Consider the following 18,527-nt stretch of genomic DNA (forward strand, 5'->3'; position numbering starts at 1 on the left):
TCGCCCTGCTTCAGCTCTTGCTGGTCGGGCTGCAGCAGCTGACCAGCACCGATCGTCCGGCACTCCCCAGTGAGATGAACCCAGTACCTCAGTTGAAAATGCAGAAATCACCGGTCTTCTGTGTCGCTCGCGCTGGGAGTTGGAGACTGGAGCTGTTCCTATTCGGCCATCTTGCTCCGCCCCCAACCTCAGATTGGAGTTTTAATGGTTAGATAGTAGATCAGAATAGAGACATTACTCAGATTGTGAAATTGAGATTTTGGCTAATTTTTACTACTGACAATAACAATGCAATACATATATTTGCGGATATGTATATTTAAGAATATTTTCTTGTTAGAGATTCCAAGAAGATGAAAATATCAGTTGCTTAATATTCTGAATTTTCTATTAATTTATACTTATGTAGTCAAGTATTTCTTGCAGATTTACATAAGAGGAGTATTTCGAGGCCCTTCTTTGTATATTTGGGATTTTTTTTTATTGTTTTCATGTCAAAAAGATCACTTGGTTATATAAAACATTCTTGGATCACATCTGTTACCTTGAAACTCTTCACATGTGCCTTGGTTGTCTTCTGACATTTAGAGCTGAAGGGAAGTGTGATTTTTCCTTCCTTTTTAGGTAACTCTTTTTTTGATTACTGCCTGGACATCTGTAGAACATTTTTTTTTTCCCATGTTCTTGAAATTCCCATTTTTTTCCAGGATGCATTTGGTTGTGATACACTTTTTAATCATTTTTCCTGGAACTTGGGGGATATTTTTTGATCTACATACTCAGGTCACTTTCTGGGCAAGTAAGATTTCCTAGAATGTTTGCAGTTGCTGTGGGTTTGGGTCTGGGGTCTGTATCTTTGAAGTAGCTCCATACTTCAGTTACTCATGGCTGACTCTTCCCTTTTTCACTCACCCACTGCTAATCCTTCAGCAATGTCTTTTTTCTTTCACCTATGTGTCCAGAATCCCACCTATTCACTTCCCACCCTAGCCGTGCCCTGGTCTAAGCTAACATCACCTCTGTCTGGATTGCTACAATCATTGCTGTCTTGGTTCCACTCTTTACTTGCAATCTATTTTCAACATAGTACCCCAAGTTATCCTATTCAAACCTAAGTCAATTGTTGCTATAACTCTGCTGAGAATCTCCCAGTGCTTTTTCATTTCACTTGGAAAGATACCTAAAGTCCTAACCTGCCTCCCAAGGCCCTGTATGGACTGGCCTCTATTGCTTCTGGCTCTCTTCCCTGCTAGTCAGGCGAGGTTCACCCCTCTCACGCTGTAAGGATTTTCAAGTGCATTTCTGCATCAGCAATGGTTCTTCCTTCTGCCAAGAACCCTCTTCTCCCGGATACTGTTTCCTCACCGGTTTTATAAAACCTTGCTCAAATGTCACTTTCTCAGTGAGGCCTCTAACCACTGCGTTTAAAATTGCAATTTCCTGGAATTTTTGAACTCCCTTTCATGCTTTATTTTTCTTTAGGTGTTTTTAACTTCTAATGCACTGTACTTATTTCTTTGGTTTGCTATGTATCTTCCTTATTAGAATGTAAGCTCCAGGAGGACAGAGATTTTCGCCTGAGTTATATAACAAATGCATCCTTTATGTCTTAAATTGTGCCCAGCACCTGGTCGGGGACTGAACAGCTATTTGTTAGATTAATGAATGGAAAGTTGGGTAAGGCTGTTATGAACTGTGAGTCAAATATATATTCAGACAGAAACTTACATATTGCCTGTTATTAAACAATTCTGTTTTAAAATCTGATATTCTGGTCTGTATTCTTACTTTTCCCTGAATGGAGATAGTCCATCCTTTTTAAGCATTAAACGAATTGTTCTCTTCCTTGTAGAGTGTGTACACATGTACGTGTGCACCTGGATACTCATTATTTTGGTATTTCATGAGGGTTTTATGGATGCACTCTTTGAAGATCTATTTCTGGCTGTGAGCCTTAGATTTAGTGCTATGGAAAGAGAATTCACTGCTGATGTTGCTGATGCATCATCTGAAGGCCACATACCTGCAGAGGTGAAGGCTGAATGAAGCTAGAGAGCCAATCTTCCTTATGTTCTTGAAATTTTGGACTGTTTTGTCTTTCCATGTTCAGAAAATGATTTATTGACAAAGCTCAATCTCATCTCAAGAGACTGTCATCTTGGAGACATGTATTAATTACTTTACTTCCTCTTCCATTCATCCACAAACATGACTGCAAAAGCTAATGCCCCAATTGAAGTTTGGATAATTGAGGCCACTTTCTGTTTCAACCCTAGCTGATGCCCTTGGCAGAGTTTTGTCCTTGAGTGAGGATTGACTGTCTGTTGCTAAAACCTAAGCCTAGACTGCAGGGCAGAGTGAACTCCTACTGAAATCTGGATCATGCATATTTATTCTCACTCATTTCATTACAAGAATTAGAATTGTTTTGTGGAAGCCATGGAAAAGTGTGCTATGGGGACAGTCATTAAATCTTCGTTCTCCAAGGAACCTAGGCTAATGTTCCTCATTCATCACCTAGGATAAGTGTTTATGTTCCTGGAAAAGAGGCTTGATTAATTGTATGTAATTGTCCAAATTATGAACTGTATGCATGCGTATATGTGTGTTTGTTGGTGTGTTTTTTGTTCTACTTGGGCTCTCCAGAAAGCAGAGCCAGAGGCTAAGGGCTTGCATGCCTGCTCCTCCTTCACCAGGAAGGATAATCCCAGAGTGCAGGTGTGAGGGATGCAGGAGGAGGTGATACAGGGTGTGAGGGAGAGGCAGCAGCCTGCAGCATTGCTGAGTTGACCACCCCTAAGCGAGACTTCCTGCTTCATCTTCAGGCCATCACCTGAGAAACCTCATCTATCACCTGTGTTTCGGGACCCTACCACCAACTGTGGGTGAAGATGGGGAAGAACAGATCTGCAGGCTGCAGTCTCCCAGTCAGAGTTATGAGCTCCCTGGCCCTACTGGACACATGCTATACTCCTTACCAGAACATCAACAGGGAGGCCCCAGGGAGCCCCTCTTGCCCCTGGCAAGAGGTCGGAGGCATTGGAGGGAGAGTGTAGGTTGTACTCTGCAAGAAACTGATCTGGACCCAGGCAGATTTGGTTTGGAACAAAAGACAGGTGAAGTAGAGAGAACCTGAAACAGAGAATTAGTGTCCTGTGGTGTCCACCCTATGTGTCCCAGATCTTCTTGGCTCAGTTCTTATGCTACAAATTGGGCCTCAAATTTATGAGAACAGAAAGCCCTTGGTTCAACCCTATGGGGGGGTACGAATGGAATCTCCCTGACAGTCTATGTTGTCAAAGACAATCTCAGAAGACAATGAAGGCGAGGTGGTGAGTAGTGAAAGAAGGAGTGTGATGAAAAGTCAACACCTGTGGTAGGGTTCCCCCTCTCTCCATATTTGACTTGTGAAGACTGGTTGGAGTCATGACCCAGACCTTTATCCCTGAGGAGTTGGTGTCCTTGTTAAGCCAGGTGTGCTGCAAATCCTCCTTTAATGCTCTCCTTGGGCAGAGAAACACCAAGTAAGCAACCTCTGTTGGTTCTACAGGTCCTCACCCTGGCCTCTATTATGTAGCAGCCACCCTACCTACCTTCATGTGTAGGCCAGATTCCCTCTGCCAGGAGAGCACATCCCTTCTTTGCCTGTGGGCCCACCTGCATGACAACCCGAAAGTGACCAGGTAGCAGTTGGAGTTTCAGATTCCGTGGAACATTTCCCTGTGTACCCAGCTGCCTCCCAGGAGCTCAAATCTGGAAGAGCCTATGTTTGAGGAGCAGGAAGCATGAATTCTGCAAGTGGCTCCCTAGGGATGATGGCAAAAAGGGCTGATTTTGCTTCCACTGCTTTTTGAGCTCATCTGTTCTAGCTCCTGGGAGCACAGGATATTGTCTCCTAAGGTGATATCTTATTCTAGACTTAATCAAATTATTAGGCTCCAACATAGAGTAGGTTATGGTTATGCCTCTATCGTTTTACCATAAAATGAGTTCCTTAGTCTGAGACAGTATTATTTTGGATACAGTGCTAAGGTGTAAGCATTATGTAGTTCTTTGATGACAGTGCCAGTTACAGCATGTGAGAATCAAGGTCAAATACATATCTGGGATACAGAATGGAATGAGAAAAACCTGGAATCATATAGAAAAACCTTCTGCTGAAGTGGGAGGGAGCTGAGAGATCAAAGAATGACTTAGACAAGTCCAGTTTGGCGAGTAGATGAGTTTATTAGGACTTACATATGAGGCCCTTCTGGACAGCTTTAGAGATCTGCTCTGACTCCCACCCCTAAGCTGCTTTAAAGCTAATTTTCTGACTCTTTGCTGTGTGTGTGTGTGTGTGTGTGTTGGGACTGTTATCTATGGTAGGTTTTCAGATACACTCTGGGATATTTGGGTTCTCAGGGACACCTGCTCCTTGACTGGGTCTTATGGCCTTTGTCCCTGGCCTGGCCTTTAAGGTTCAGGCAGTGGATATACACCCTTTAGTAACCTGGTGGGGAACCCATCACACTACACAGATTGATTCCAGTTAGAGTAAATTCACTGCCTCCTCCAGGGCAAAGAAGGTATAGTATGATCTACCTGCCAGCATCCTGTGTCACATGGGAGGCAGAGGATGGTGGCACTTTTAAGACTCAGTGTCTATCTTTGCTGCTGCTGGATTAGAAATGTTGGCAGTGTTAGTTGCTATATCAGCGTTTGTGAAAAGGAGCCCATTTCTTGGGCTCATGTATAGCCTCTGTATTCCACTAATAGTGACTAAGTTCATGGGCTTGTTGCCCCAGCACAGTGAGGGCTAAGAAGAGAGACCAACACCTGTGAGAGAAGTCATCCTCCAACGTAGCTGTTCCATCTGTTCGGAAAGCCTGGGGGGTTGACCATGAACAGGAGATGCAGATCCATCCAGCCACTGTCCATCCCAGGTTCAATAAACTCCAAGATATCCTTGTCTTTCCCCTTCCTATTTGATTCACCCACTGTGTGCCCATCCCGAGTTCAGTAACCTCTTCCCAGATGTTCTTGTATTCATTCTTCCCACAGTTTTCCTGCCCTGCTCCTGACCAACAAGTCAAGCCAATAACCTCTGCCCCGGAGCGCATGCCACATGGAGAGTTCTCTCTCCGCGGGAAAGGGAGATCCACCTGCACTGCTCCCAGATCTCCCATGGAGAGGATTTTCTTTCACTGCTGCCATTTAGACCTCTTCCCAATCTGTCCCTCCTGCAACAGCTTCTCATTTTCTGGTAATCGCAGTGCTGACCCCTCTCTGAATTAGGCACACATTCTTTCCTCTTTCATCAACTGGTCACAAAAAGCCCCTGGATCTTGGGAGTTGAGGAAGGTGTCAGTAAAGTAAAGGTGGATTACGAGGGAGTGGACCATCCATATTTAATTTATTTATACCTTCTGGACCTGCACAGATTGTCTAAAATGTGCCATCTTTGACAGTGGATTGCTGATGGGCCCACAAGAACCAACGACCCAGTGGCACTGGTAATACCAACCTTCTAATGGACAGCCCCAAATACATGGTCACCTGGTAGCTCATAGTCTGCTGGTCGGGGGTGTCGGAGTCTGTGTGACTACTTTCCTGTAGGGATTTTCCAGAGACTCTGAGTTCATCCTGATCACTGACTCACAGGGCTATGTGGCCACGTGGTTTGCCCTGAAGTCTGGAGCTGCCGAAAATCTCTTATTTACCAGTTACCCAGGTAATGGCTCAGAGTGGCACTTCCAAGTGCAATGTATGCTGCCTGCAGGACCCAAAGAGACAACCATGGTCCCAAGTACATACCCCAGTGAGCTGACAACTTACATCTACACAAAAACCTTTACAAAAATGTTTTAGCAGCTTTATTCATAATTATGTCAAAATGGGAAACAGCAAAGATGTCCTTCAATTTTTTCCAAGTTTATTTGTAGCTGCAATGCAAATCCATAAACATCTTTGAGGATTTTTCTATGGCACTTAAGATAATTTTACAATTTAGATGGATGAAAAATGATCAAGAATGTCTAGGACACTTCTGAATATATATCCATATAACAAAATATTACTCAGAAGAAATATAAATGAGCTATCAAGTCATGAAAAGACATGGAAGAACCTTAAATGACTATTACTAAGTGAAAGAGTCATTCTGAAAAGACAACAAATTGTATGACTTCAACTATATGACATTCTGAAAAAATGCGAAACTATAGAGACAGAAGATCAGTTTTTGCTTGGAGCTCGGGAAGGAAGGACTAAACAGAACAGAGGTTTGTTAGGGCAGTGAAACTCCACTCTGTGATACTGTGATGGTGAATAGATGTTATTCCACATTTGTCAAAACCCACAGAATGTGCAATACAAAGTGAATCTTAATGTTAATTTTGAGCTTAGTGATTGATAATATATCAATATTGGTTCATCAGTTGTAATGAATGTATAACACTAATGCAAGGCCCTAATAGAAAATGGTATGTCAGAGAGAGGGGATATATGGGAACTCTCTTTATATTTTGTATACTTTTTCTCCAAATCTAAAACTGATCTAAAAAGTAAAGTATACTAAAAACAAAACAATAAAACTCCAAAGAGGTCTACCACATGCCATTTGTTTTTTTAGGATAAGGTTTGGGAGGGTGGAACAACTGGTATCTCAGAAAGGATATTCAGGTATGCCCTGAGCCACTGAACTCTTAGAACTTATCAATAAATTTAGTACCTGAATCTTAATGACATCTTCTGGCTTGAGAATACTTACCACTCACATAATGGTTTAATCAGTATTGGATCCAAGTGTGACACTGATATCATTTGTACATTTGTGTCCTCCAAATCTCATGTTGAAATGTGATCTGCAGTGTCGAAGCTGGGGCCTGGTGGCAGATGTTTGGGTCATGGGAGCAGATCTCTCCTGAATGGCTTGGTGCTGTCATGGCAGTAATGAGTGAGTCCTCACTCTGTTGGTTCCTGTGGGATCTGACTATTAAAAAGAGCTGGCACCTTCCTCCTTCATCTGTCTCCCTTCCTTCCTCTTGTAATGGCCATGTGATGCCTGTTCCCCTTCCATTTCTGCCCTGAACCAAAGCTTCTTGAGGCCTCACTAGAAGTAGTGCTGGTTGTACAGCCTTCAGAGCTGTGAGCCAAATAAACCCCCTTTCTTTATAAATTACCCAGCCTCAGTTATTCCTTTATAGGGATGCAAAATGAACCAAGACAGATGTTCAGAAAAGTATTACATTAAATAGGATATCTGTGACCTAATTAAAGAATAGAGAGTTGGCACAGATGGAGTGCAAAACAGTGAATATGTCATCGGTTATGTGAAGAGAAACTGCTTTTTTCTTCCTATTGAGAATGTGCTTACCTCAAGTTGCACATGAGCACTAGAGAGCACGTGTTGGTCTCTTCTGGTGGTGATACCACATCTGGCACAATAGTATTAGGTTGGTGCAAAAGTAACTGGTTTTTGCCCTTGAAAGTAATGACAAAATACAAATAGCTCCTGAACTATACTTGGTTATGTTTTTGGCTGTGAACCATCATTCACCACAATCCAACCGATTTTTGAAGGAGTGAGAACAGCACATTGAATGGGGATATGAGAAGAGATCCCAATCCTGCATCCTTTAAGTCTTTGATGGTGTCAATCTCTGAAATTGTTCCTGGAATGCAGTATTGCTTATTTAGTAACCTGGATAGTAACCCTGGACTACTATCTGGTCCAGGTTGTAGTTGATACCCAAGTCCCCACCCACTTTCGGGACCAAGGTACTTATACCCCCCAGCTTCAGGGAGTGTCACTTGGTGATAGCCAACAGCTGAGGCCCTCTCTAGGATTTTCTTCTTTGAAGAAATTTACTCTCACAACGTTACAGCCACACCTCACAGGTTCCCCCTTCTGGTTATTTGTATAGAAAAATCCCACAAATCAATGAAAAATTTGTTATAAGTGTAGCAGACATTTAGATGATCAAATCAAGGAGAAACTGTTTATAACAACATCAAAGGATATTTTATATATGGAAATAAAACTAAAGAGTTGATGTGTAAGACCTCTACAAGGAAAGCAGTAAAATGTTATAAAGATATCTAAAGTAATATATGAATTGATTTGTAGTAATTATTTACAGAAAGTTGATACTCCTTGTCACATGACCCTGTAATAAGCCTGAGTATTATAAAGATTCCAAATTCTTCACAAGTTGATGTATGGAGGCAATACAAATCCAATTAAAATCTTTGTGGTATTTTTCTTTTTTCATGGAACTGAGCGATATAATTCTAAACTTATAAGAAAAATGGCCAAGAATGGGTAGGGCCCTTCTGAAGAAAAAAAGCAGAAAAGAACCTTGCCCTAATAGACTTTATTATAAAATTAATTATGAAAGTGTGATGTTGGCTCAGGATTATGCAATTGATCAATGGGACAGAGTTGTTCATAAAAGATCCATGCATGTAATATATCAGAACAGTCAGAAGAGATGGCAGGATATATGGAACTGGAAAAACAGCTATCATGAAGAAAATGAATTGGACCATGACCTCATACAATATACTCCACTTAACTGCAGCAGCATTAAAAAATTACATGAAAAACAAAATATAACTACTTTTTAAAAGAAAGTATAACTATCTTGTACATTTGAGTAAGGAAAGTTGTCTTAAATAGGATGCAAGAAGCTTTGTTTATGAATGAAAAAATAGCTAAATATGACTATATTAAAATTTAGATCCCTTGTATACCAAGAATTGTATTAAAGGAAGTGAGACAAACTTTCACAGACGCACAACTTAGCATCAAGTGTGTACGTACGTTTACAAAATGTGTACCTAGAACATTTACAAAACAATGAGAAAAGCAACTCATTGGAAAATAGTTGCCAAAAGCAAAGAGGCATTTGATAGAACAGGAAACATATTTTGCCAATAGAACATAAAATGAGATTGTTCACATCATTAGTGATAAGAAAAATGCACTTGGACACCTCAGTGAGACAGTTTTACATGCTTTTGATTTGCAACAATTAAAAATTTGACATCGTATTTCTCTGTTCTCACACTGCTAATACATACCTGAAACTGTAATTTATAAAGGAAAGAGATTTAATTGACTCACAGTTCAGCATGGCTGACGACGCCTCAGGAAACTTACAATCATGGCGGAAGGGGAAGCAAACATGTCCTTCTTCACATGGTGGCAGGAAGTAGTGCCAAGCAAAAGGGGAAAAGCCCCTTATAAAACCATCATATCTCATGAGAACTCACAATTACGATAACAGCATGGAGGTGACTGCCCCATGATTCAATTACCTCCCACTGGGTCCCTTTCATGACAGATGGGGATTATGGGAACTACAATTCAAGATGAGATTTTGTATGGGGACACAGCCAAACCATATTAGATACTATCAAGTTTTTAGTAGATATAGACCCACAGAATCTCTTAGATATTTCTGGTGACGATCTCAAATGGCACATCTTTGGAAAGCAGATTGGCTATCTCTTAAACCTTAATATTTATCTTACGACCTAGCAATTGCAGTTCTGGATGTATCTAAAAAAAAGTGTAGATGTTCAACAGGAGACATGAATGAAAATGTTCACATGTATGAATGCTATTCACAAAAGTAAAGACCAGGAAACAACCCAACTGCCCATTCATGGAAGAATGCATGAATAAACTGGCAGATTTCACAATGGTGCCTCAAACAACTGAATTGCGAGTGGCACAGAGCAATGTGGATGGTTTTAGCTAAAAACATTAAATGAAAAACTAAATTCTATAAGATTAAACACAGATTTTAAAAAAAGTAATAACCAAGTTTAAAAAGATACATATACATATACTTTTGGGGAATATATATATAGATGCAATTAGCCTCCATAAAACAGTAAGAAAGAATATTATGGACGTGGCTTCATGATGGTGGTTAAACTGGGTGAGGGAAGGAGAGAAGATGGCAAGTAGCTGGTTATCTTCATTGTTGTAGCATTTATTTTAGGTGGTGTATTTGAAAGTACCACATTGTGAGGGAGAGCTAATAAAATGCCCATTTATGGATGAATGATAAAATCATGCTGTGAACAAGAATTAGAATCTAATTCTGTTCTTTGAGTTCAAATGGTGGCAGAGGGAATACAGTTTCTATCTTTGTGCATGCATTATTTCATATATGTGTAAGTATATCTATAAACTATACCTGAAAGAATTTTTAGTGAAAGAATGTTTTGAATTTTAAATGTTGGTAGATAATGCCCAAAACTCTACAGAGATTGAACTTACACTCCCTTCAGCAATACATGAGAGTACTGATTAACTCCCACTTCTATCAATACAAAATGTTGTCATAAAATTGAGATTCCTCAGTGTGAAAGAAGAAACATGCCTCATTGAAATTATTACTGTGCATTACTGTTGAGAACTATTTTATTTGAGAACAATTCATGTTTCCTTCTCTGTAAAATGTCCAACTTTTTATCTTGTTTGAATTATTTCTTTTTGATTCTTAGATCTTTATATATTAAAAAGACTAACCTTTCCAATGTGGCAATATTGCAAATACTTCTCCCAATTTGTTTCTTTTCACCTTGAGTTCTATTTTTTAGCTATGTAGAAATTATGTATTTATTTTTGTAGTCAAATTTGTTAGTCTTCACTTTTATAACATTTGGATTTTATGCCTACTCAGAAATGTCATCTTGCTTATGACTTCTTGCTTCTTGATTATTTTTAAAAAAAGTTTCTCCCTTTTAATATTTTAAATCTCATTTTCCAAGTTTAAATGTTTGTCCCAGCAGGTATTTCTTAGATGTCAGTAGTGCAATCGATCCTCATTTTTTCCAACATGTCTGTCTAGTTATCCTAACATCATACTACAATTTTCTCCGATGTTTTCAAAATGTCATCTTTATTATTTACTAAGATTCTCTATGTACATGCATCTATTTTTGCATTTTTCTACCATGTTTCATTGATCTGTTTGTCTATTGATTGACAGTGTCACATTGTTTATTTTAGGCAGTGCTTTATTGTCTGGTAAGCAACAGGTTTTATTATTACCTGCATTGTATAGATTTTATAGATTGTGTGATAATTGGGATAGGTTTCATTGTTTTTACACTTCTTTTTCATTTAAGGGACATATAATTTTCTGCTGTCATTGACTGGAATTAGCAACGTGACTTGCTTTGGCCAATGAACATGAGTGGTTCTGGGGCACCCTGACCAGTCCCACTTGATAGAGGCATCTGTCCTGCCATTGTCTGGCTCCTTGCTATGTCACAGAAAGGGCATATCTTAGCAGGGAACAGGGATGGGGAAAATATCATTTGAGATTTGCTTACAAATACACTGTAGTTCATTCTTACAACTTTTTAAGAATTTGGCAGTTGCTTCTCACCTGTTGATATGGTTTGGCTGTGTCCCCACCCAAATCTCATCTTGAATTGTAGTTCTCATAATCCCCACATGTTGTGGGAGGGACCTGGTGGGAGGTAATTTAATCATGGGGCTGTTTCTCCCTTGCTGTTCTTGTGATAGTGAGTTCTCATGAGATCTGGTGGTTTTATTAGGGGCTTTTCTCCGTTTTGCTAGGCACTTCTCCTTCCTGCCATCATGTGAAGAAGGATGTGTTTACTCCCTCTTCTGCTGTGATTGTAAGTTTCCTGAGGCCACCCTTGCCATGGGGAACTGTAAGGTAATTAAGCCTCTTGCCTTTATAAATGACCCAGTCTCTGGCAGTCGTTTATAGCAGTGTGAGAACGGACTAATATACCTGTTTATATGGATTAACTTTTAAAAACATGATTCGAGGTTGGATGTGGTAGGGCATGACTGTAATACCAGCACTTTGGGAGACTGAGGTGGGAGGATCACTTGAGGCCAAGTTTGAGTCTAGGCAACACAGTGAGACCCCGTCGCTACAAAAAATGCAAAAATTAGCTGGGCGTGGTAGTGTACACCTGTGGTACCAGCTATCGGGACAGAATAAGAACGATGAGGATGAGTTCTGCTGTACAGGAGTTACCATGATATGCTACACGACTCAGACCACAGTCACATTTCTCCCAAGGCTTAAAGTGTTTTAGGGATTCCAGCAACTTTTATTTTTTACTTGTTTTCATAGGACCAATGCTGTGTTACACTTTCAGCTTTTTTCTGAGAGTGTAGACACATGATTGTTTTGATTTCTTTCCTAATTACTCTTCATTTCAGTTTCCTCTGCATAGCTTTTCAGCATGAGGCCGTGGTTTGACCTGGGGACATTCAGAATGACAGCCCTTGTCACAGCAAACATCAGAGCCCTGCCCCAGCTGTCAAGCCTCCTCTCTACCCATGGCCTGAGGGCTCTGCCTGCTGATTCTTCAGCCATGCCAAACCCTTCTGCCTCCTGGCATGCACAGGCTGGTGTTTTTTTTTTTTTTTTTTCTTTTTGAGATGGAGTCTTGCACTGTCACCTGGGCTGGAGTGTAGTGGCACAATCTCAGCTCACTACAACTTCCGCCTCCCAGGTTCAAGTGATTCTCCTGCCTCAGCCTCCCAAGTAGCTAGGATTACAGGGGCCTGCCACCATGCCCGGCTAATTTTTTTTATTTTTAGTAGTGAGAAGGTTTCACTATGTTGGCCAGGCTGGCCTCAAACTCCTGACCTTAGGTGATCTGCCCACCTCAGCCTCCCAAAGTGCTGGGATTACAGATGTGAGCCACTGTGCTTGGCCCAGGCTGTTTTTTAAATCTTGACTTTGATAAGTTGAAATTAAATTGAAATTAAATTTTTGTTCAGAATGATGGAAATTACATAAAACAAGGTAAGAATGTCATGCCTCATCATTAAAAGCACATTTTAATACTATTGAAAGTTTTAAAATTTTTGGCTAGCATGAATGATCTGGAGTCTATTGGCTGTTTCGTGTTATTTATTTCAGGCATCTTTGTCCCATGTTAAATGATGAATTTTTAAAGGAACACGAGGTCATAAACCTTTTCCCCACAAATGCCGAAACATTGTGGAAACAACCTGCAACTTATATCTGTCTGGTAATTTCAGATAGCACAATATTTATCTTTTCAATAGGCAGGGCTAGAATGGCATCTTTTTATTTATTTATTTATTTATTATTATTATACTTTAAGTTCTAGGGTACATGTGCATAACGTGCAGGTTTTTTACATATGTACACCTGTGCCATGTTGGTGTGCTGCACCCATCAACTCGTCATTTACATCAGGTATAACTCCCAATGCAATCCCTCCCCCCTCCCCCCTCCCCATGATAGGCCCCGGTGTGTGATGTCCCCCTTCCCGAGTCCAAGTGATCTCATTGTTCAGTTTCCACCTATGAGTGAGAACATGCGGTGTTTGGTTTTCTGTTCTTGTGATAGTTTGCTAAGAATGACGGTTTCCAGCTGCATCCATGTCCCTACAAAGGACACAAACTCATCCTTTTTTTTTGGCTGCATAGTATTCCATGGTATATATGTGCCACATTTTCTTAATCCAGTCTGTCACTGATGGACATTTGGGTTGATTCCAAGTCTTTGCTATTGTGAATAGTGCTGCAATAAACATACGTGTGCATGTGTCTTTATAGCAGCATGATTTATAATCCTTTGGGTATATACCCAGTAATGGGATGGCTGGGTCATATGGTACATCTAGTTCTACATCCTTGAGGAATCGCCATACTGTTTTCCATAATGGTTTAACTAGTTTACAGTCCCACCAACAGTGTAAAAGTGTTCCTGTTTCTCCACATCCTCTCCAGCACCTGTTGTTTCCTGACTTTTTAATGATTTCCATTCTAACTGGTGTGAGATGGTATCTCATTGTGGTTTTGATTTGCATTTCTCTGATGGCCAGTGATGATGAGCATATTTTCATGTGTCTGTTGGCTGTATGAATGTTTTCTTTTGAGAAATGTCTGTTCATATCCTTTGCCCACTTTTTGATGGGGTTGTTTGTTTTTTTCTTGTAAATTTGTTTGAGTTCTTTGTAGGTTCTGGATACTAGCCCTTTGTCAGATGAGTGAACAGGCAACCTACAGAATGGGAGAATGGCGTCTTTTTAATACTTTCTGGCTGCCAAGATTTCAAATATGTGTGGAGTTGTGAAAGCAGCCAGTGCTGCCATGAGCTAAAACATTCCTCAGGTGTGACGTATTTGGAAAAGAAATGTTGGGAATATTTGAACCTATACTAATGGGATGAAACCCCACCCCTTTAGAGTTTAGTTACCTTGTGTGGTAGGTATATGTGCATGTGTGTATATGCATGTATGTAGAACATCTATTACAGACTGCCCCCCTGCCCCAAGACAGAGTCTTGCTCTGTCATCCAGGCTGGGGTGCAGTGGCACAATCTCAGCCCACTGCAAGCTCCACCTCTCAGTTTCAAGTGATTCTCCTGCCTCAGCCTCCCAAGCAACTGAGATTACAGGTGTCTGCCACCACGCCTGGCTACTTTTTGTATTTTTAGTAGATATGGGGTTTCACCATGCTGGCCAGGCTGGTCTCGAACTCCTGATGTCAGGTGATCCACCCGTCTTGGCCTCCAAAAGTTCTGGGATTACAGGCGTGAGCCACTGAGTCTGGCCTATTACAGCCTTCTTAATGCAATCATAAAAATTTTAACTGTGCTAAAATACTTCCTATTTTTAGCAAGATTCTATAGAGTACATCATAGTCAAAGTTTCATTTTCATTTTTTAATCCATATTTTTGGCCCTTTCTTTGTCTACTGCACTATTCTTTCCTTGTTCCAATCTGTTTTGTAAGGGTCTTGGGCTTTTTATAAGTTTCATTATTTCTTTCAAAGATGTCCCATTCTTCTGTATGCATGCATTCAAGGGCTAAATTTCAATTAAAATTGTCATCAAAACTAATTATAAGAAGAGCTTCTTATCAATGGGCCCTGTACATTCTCTCAGTTATTTTTGGGAGAGAACTTCCTGATGAGAAAGGTGCAGTGGCTTTGCTACGTGACTGTATCTGCTCTGATGACTCTGCCCTTTGATGTCTACATTTGAAATTAGTGATAAAAGTTTAAAGCCGCTAACCTCTCAGCTGGAGGATCATTTCAGGTTGGATTACAGCAGAAGTTGGCAGAATAATTGACTCTTCCATCTGTCCATTGTAACACTATTAAACATCTTCCCTAACTATGGTGGCCTAGAGTTTTACAAGGTGATGATTTTGTACCTGGTCATGATTTTCTGGTCAATAGATCTTTATGTTCATGGACATGTAGCTGCTGCATCTCAGGCACTAATTTATTTTCATATTACTTCATTCCTTGGGCTTTATTCAAGGGCTTTGTTCCCTATATATGGACTTGTTCTTTCATCTTTGGAGATTTTGTAGAGTATACTATATTCAAAATTCCTCAAAGGGGCTATTTCTTCTGTGATAACTTTGATTATCAAGTAAAGTAGATTTTCCCACAAGAAAATGTTTATTGAGTTTAATATTTCCACTACTATTAGATGATTCTCTCTCCTTAATGAAATATTTAAATGCTTAATGGAAGATATAACTAACAATTATGAAGAGTTTTTAAATTCTTGAACGGGGAATGCTTCAGAACATGTGGTATCGTGTGTATTCTGTGTATTTTCTGTTAGTCTAACATATGCTTGCTGCAGTACAAAAGAAAAAATTAATGACCAAACAAAAATAGTTGTTTTACTTGTTTCTTGCTTCTATTACAACCTAATGCAAGTGTGTGTATGTATGTGTGTGGCCTTCTAGGATAACTCAGAAATCCAGGCACCCTTTTTTTTTTTTTAAATGTGCTGCCATGTAAATACAAGTTCTTCAAAGTCTCTGTGAAAGTAGGAAGAACTGGGATGGTTGAGAGTGAGTTTTAGGAGCCAGGTGTCATGGCTCATGCCTGTAATCCCAGCACTTTAGGAGGCTGAGGTGGGCAGATCACTTGAGGTCAGGAATTCAAGACCAGCCTGACCAACATGGTGAAGTCCCAACTTTACTAAAAATACAAAAACTAGCTGGGTTGGTGGTCTGTCCATGCCTGTAATCCCAGCTACTTAGCAGGAGGATCACTTGAACCCAGGAGGCGGAGGTTGCAGTGAGCTGAGATTGCACCACTGCTGCACTCCAGCCTGGGCAACAAAGTGAAACTGTCTCAAGGGGGGGAAAAGGTGTGTTTTATGGCCAGGCCTGAAGTGGAGCACATCACTTCTGCCCCTAACTCACTGAAGCAGAATCCAAATCAGCTGTGAAGAAGGCAGGTGATGAAACATAATTGGTAATTATTTAGGAAGTCCCTGATACATTCTTGTTACGGGCTGATTTTTGTCCTCTGTTCCTCCATGAAAAATTCATGTGTTGAAATCCTAACTTCATAATGTGACAAAATTTGGAGATGGGGCTTTTAAATAAGAGATTAAGTTAAAATGAGGCTTTGAGGGTGGGCCCTAACCCAACTGGACTGGTATCCTTGTTAAAAAATATGACGACACACAAAAAAGAGACACCAGAGGTGCAACACCACATGAAGATGTAGGGAGAAGGTGGCCACCTGCAAGCCAAAGAAAGAGGCCTCAGGAGGAACCAACCCTGCCGATGCCTTGGTCTTGGACTTCCAGCCCCCAGAACTGTGAGAAAATAGTTGGCTGTTTAAGCCTCCCAGCCTGTGGCACTTCCTTATGGCAGCTCTAGCAAACTAAAGACATTCCATAAAAGAATGACACATAATTTATAATTTGGGTAAATTGACAGTTTTGTCATAGTTCTTGCTGTTTAAGAATTTTCCATTTATTTAAGCCATTTCTTAGGACATTCTATATGGATCTGTAGTTTTCTTCATGTAGTTATCACATCTATTTTAAAGTTTATTTTCTTGTCAACATTTAGTAGTTTTTGGGAAAAGGATATTTATCATGTTTTCCTAATGATTATCTATGGTATAAAGGGAAGCAGTTGGCTTTTGTGTATTATTTTGTAATCCATATATCCTAGTGAGGTCTCTTATTAATTCAAACACATTTTCATTTGTTTCTCTCGAATGTTGCAAGTAAAAATTATATCATTCTGTTCATGTGGTAGCTAACCTATGCTGAACGCGTTTTAATAGATTTTCTATATTTTGCTTGTTTAAAATGCAAATGAGTGAAAGTACACAAGGTTCCCTTTCATGCCTGTCAATTTCTCTTTTTTAAAAATCAATTTTTGCATTGTATATTTCTATGCTATGCATTTTTGAAGGGATGTTTTTCTGTTATATATTCATAATGAACAGTTATAAATGTCTTTTTAACTTTGAATTCTACATTTTTTTTTATACTGTAATCCTTGCCTTTTGGTTATCATTGCTTGACATAGCTTATGAATACTTAATTTTAACATTTGTCGATTGCTTTGTTTTGGTGGTGTTGCTAGCTTATTTTGGAAATTAAATAATCCAGCCTGAGAGTCTTGCTTTTGAAAGAGCAGCTTTTCCCATTTTTCCTACAATCTTAACTGACAGTCTCTCTCTCTTCTGTCATCTTTTAATGCCTTCTTAGTCTTTCCTTATTCCTTTTATCACGAATGAGCTTCCTCACCACTCCTTTCCTCTGTCTGTAATATAGAAATGATATATGCTGTTTGTTAGGGACTGACAGTTTGGGTCACTCCAAAATTCATAGCCTGAAGCCCTAACCCCAGTGTGGCTGTATTTGGAGTAAGGAAGTCATTAAGGTTCAATGAGACCATAAATATGGAGCTCTGGTCTGATGGGACTAATGTCCTTATAGGAAGAGAAGCCAGAGCTCTTGTTTGCATGCTCTCTCTCCACCTCCATATCCGTTTCCACCCACTTCCCTGCTCCTCTCCTGCTTTACCTGCGTCTCTTCTTAGCTCCCTCAGATGCTCCAAAAGAGGTCATGATGACGTATCAAGAATGCAAGAAAGCAGCCATCTGGAAACCAAATGAGAGCGTTCATCAGAAACCAAACCAGTCAGCACTCCGATCTTGTGCTTCCAGCCTTCAGAACTGTGAGAAAATACATTTCTGTGGTTTAAGCCACCCAGTCTGTGGTATTTTGTTATGGCAGCCCAAGCAGATGAATACACTGTTTTTACTTAATTATTTTTATTTTCAATATTTTTGGGGAGTACAGAACCAAACATGTGGTTTTGGGTTACATGGATAAGTTCTTTAGCGGTGATTTCTGAGATTTTGGTGTACCTGTCACCCGAGCCGTGTACACTGTACCCAATATGTAGGATTTTATCCTTCACCCCCCTCCTGCCCTTCCCCCTGAGTCTCCAAGGTCCGTTATATCCTTCTCATGTCTTTGTATCCTCATAGCTTAGCTCTCTTGTATAAGAGAGGACATACAGTATTTAGTTTTTCATTTCTGAGTTATTCTAATAAGAATAATGGCCTCCAGCTCTGAGCAAGTTGCTGCAAAGGCCATTATTTCATATCATTTTATGGCTGAGTAGTATTTCATGGTATATATATACATTTTGTTTATCCACTCATTGGTTGATGGGCATTTAGGTTGGTTTCATATTTTTGTGACTACAAATTATAG

At 40.0% G+C, this 18,527-nt stretch overlaps 2 long non-coding RNA genes across 2 annotated transcripts in view; one reads left to right on the top strand and one right to left on the bottom strand.

Moving 5' to 3' along the window:
- Positions 1 to 18,527, top strand: part of LOC105464181 (uncharacterized) — a 176,595-nt gene that overhangs the window by 101,062 nt on the left and 57,006 nt on the right. The window contains exon 7 of the long non-coding RNA XR_011607291.1: positions 11,588 to 11,690. This is a non-coding gene — a long non-coding RNA (uncharacterized lncRNA). The remainder of the gene's footprint in view (positions 1 to 11,587; positions 11,691 to 18,527) is intronic.
- Positions 17,703 to 18,527, bottom strand: part of LOC139355947 (uncharacterized) — a 268,335-nt gene continuing 267,510 nt past the window's right edge. Inside the window, exon 3 of the long non-coding RNA XR_011607294.1 lies at positions 17,703 to 17,905. This is a non-coding gene — a long non-coding RNA (uncharacterized lncRNA). The remainder of the gene's footprint in view (positions 17,906 to 18,527) is intronic.

This window comes from Macaca nemestrina, chromosome 8 (genome assembly GCF_043159975.1).
Source record: "Macaca nemestrina isolate mMacNem1 chromosome 8, mMacNem.hap1, whole genome shotgun sequence".
In the NCBI taxonomy this organism is placed as follows: Eukaryota; Metazoa; Chordata; class Mammalia; order Primates; family Cercopithecidae; genus Macaca; species Macaca nemestrina.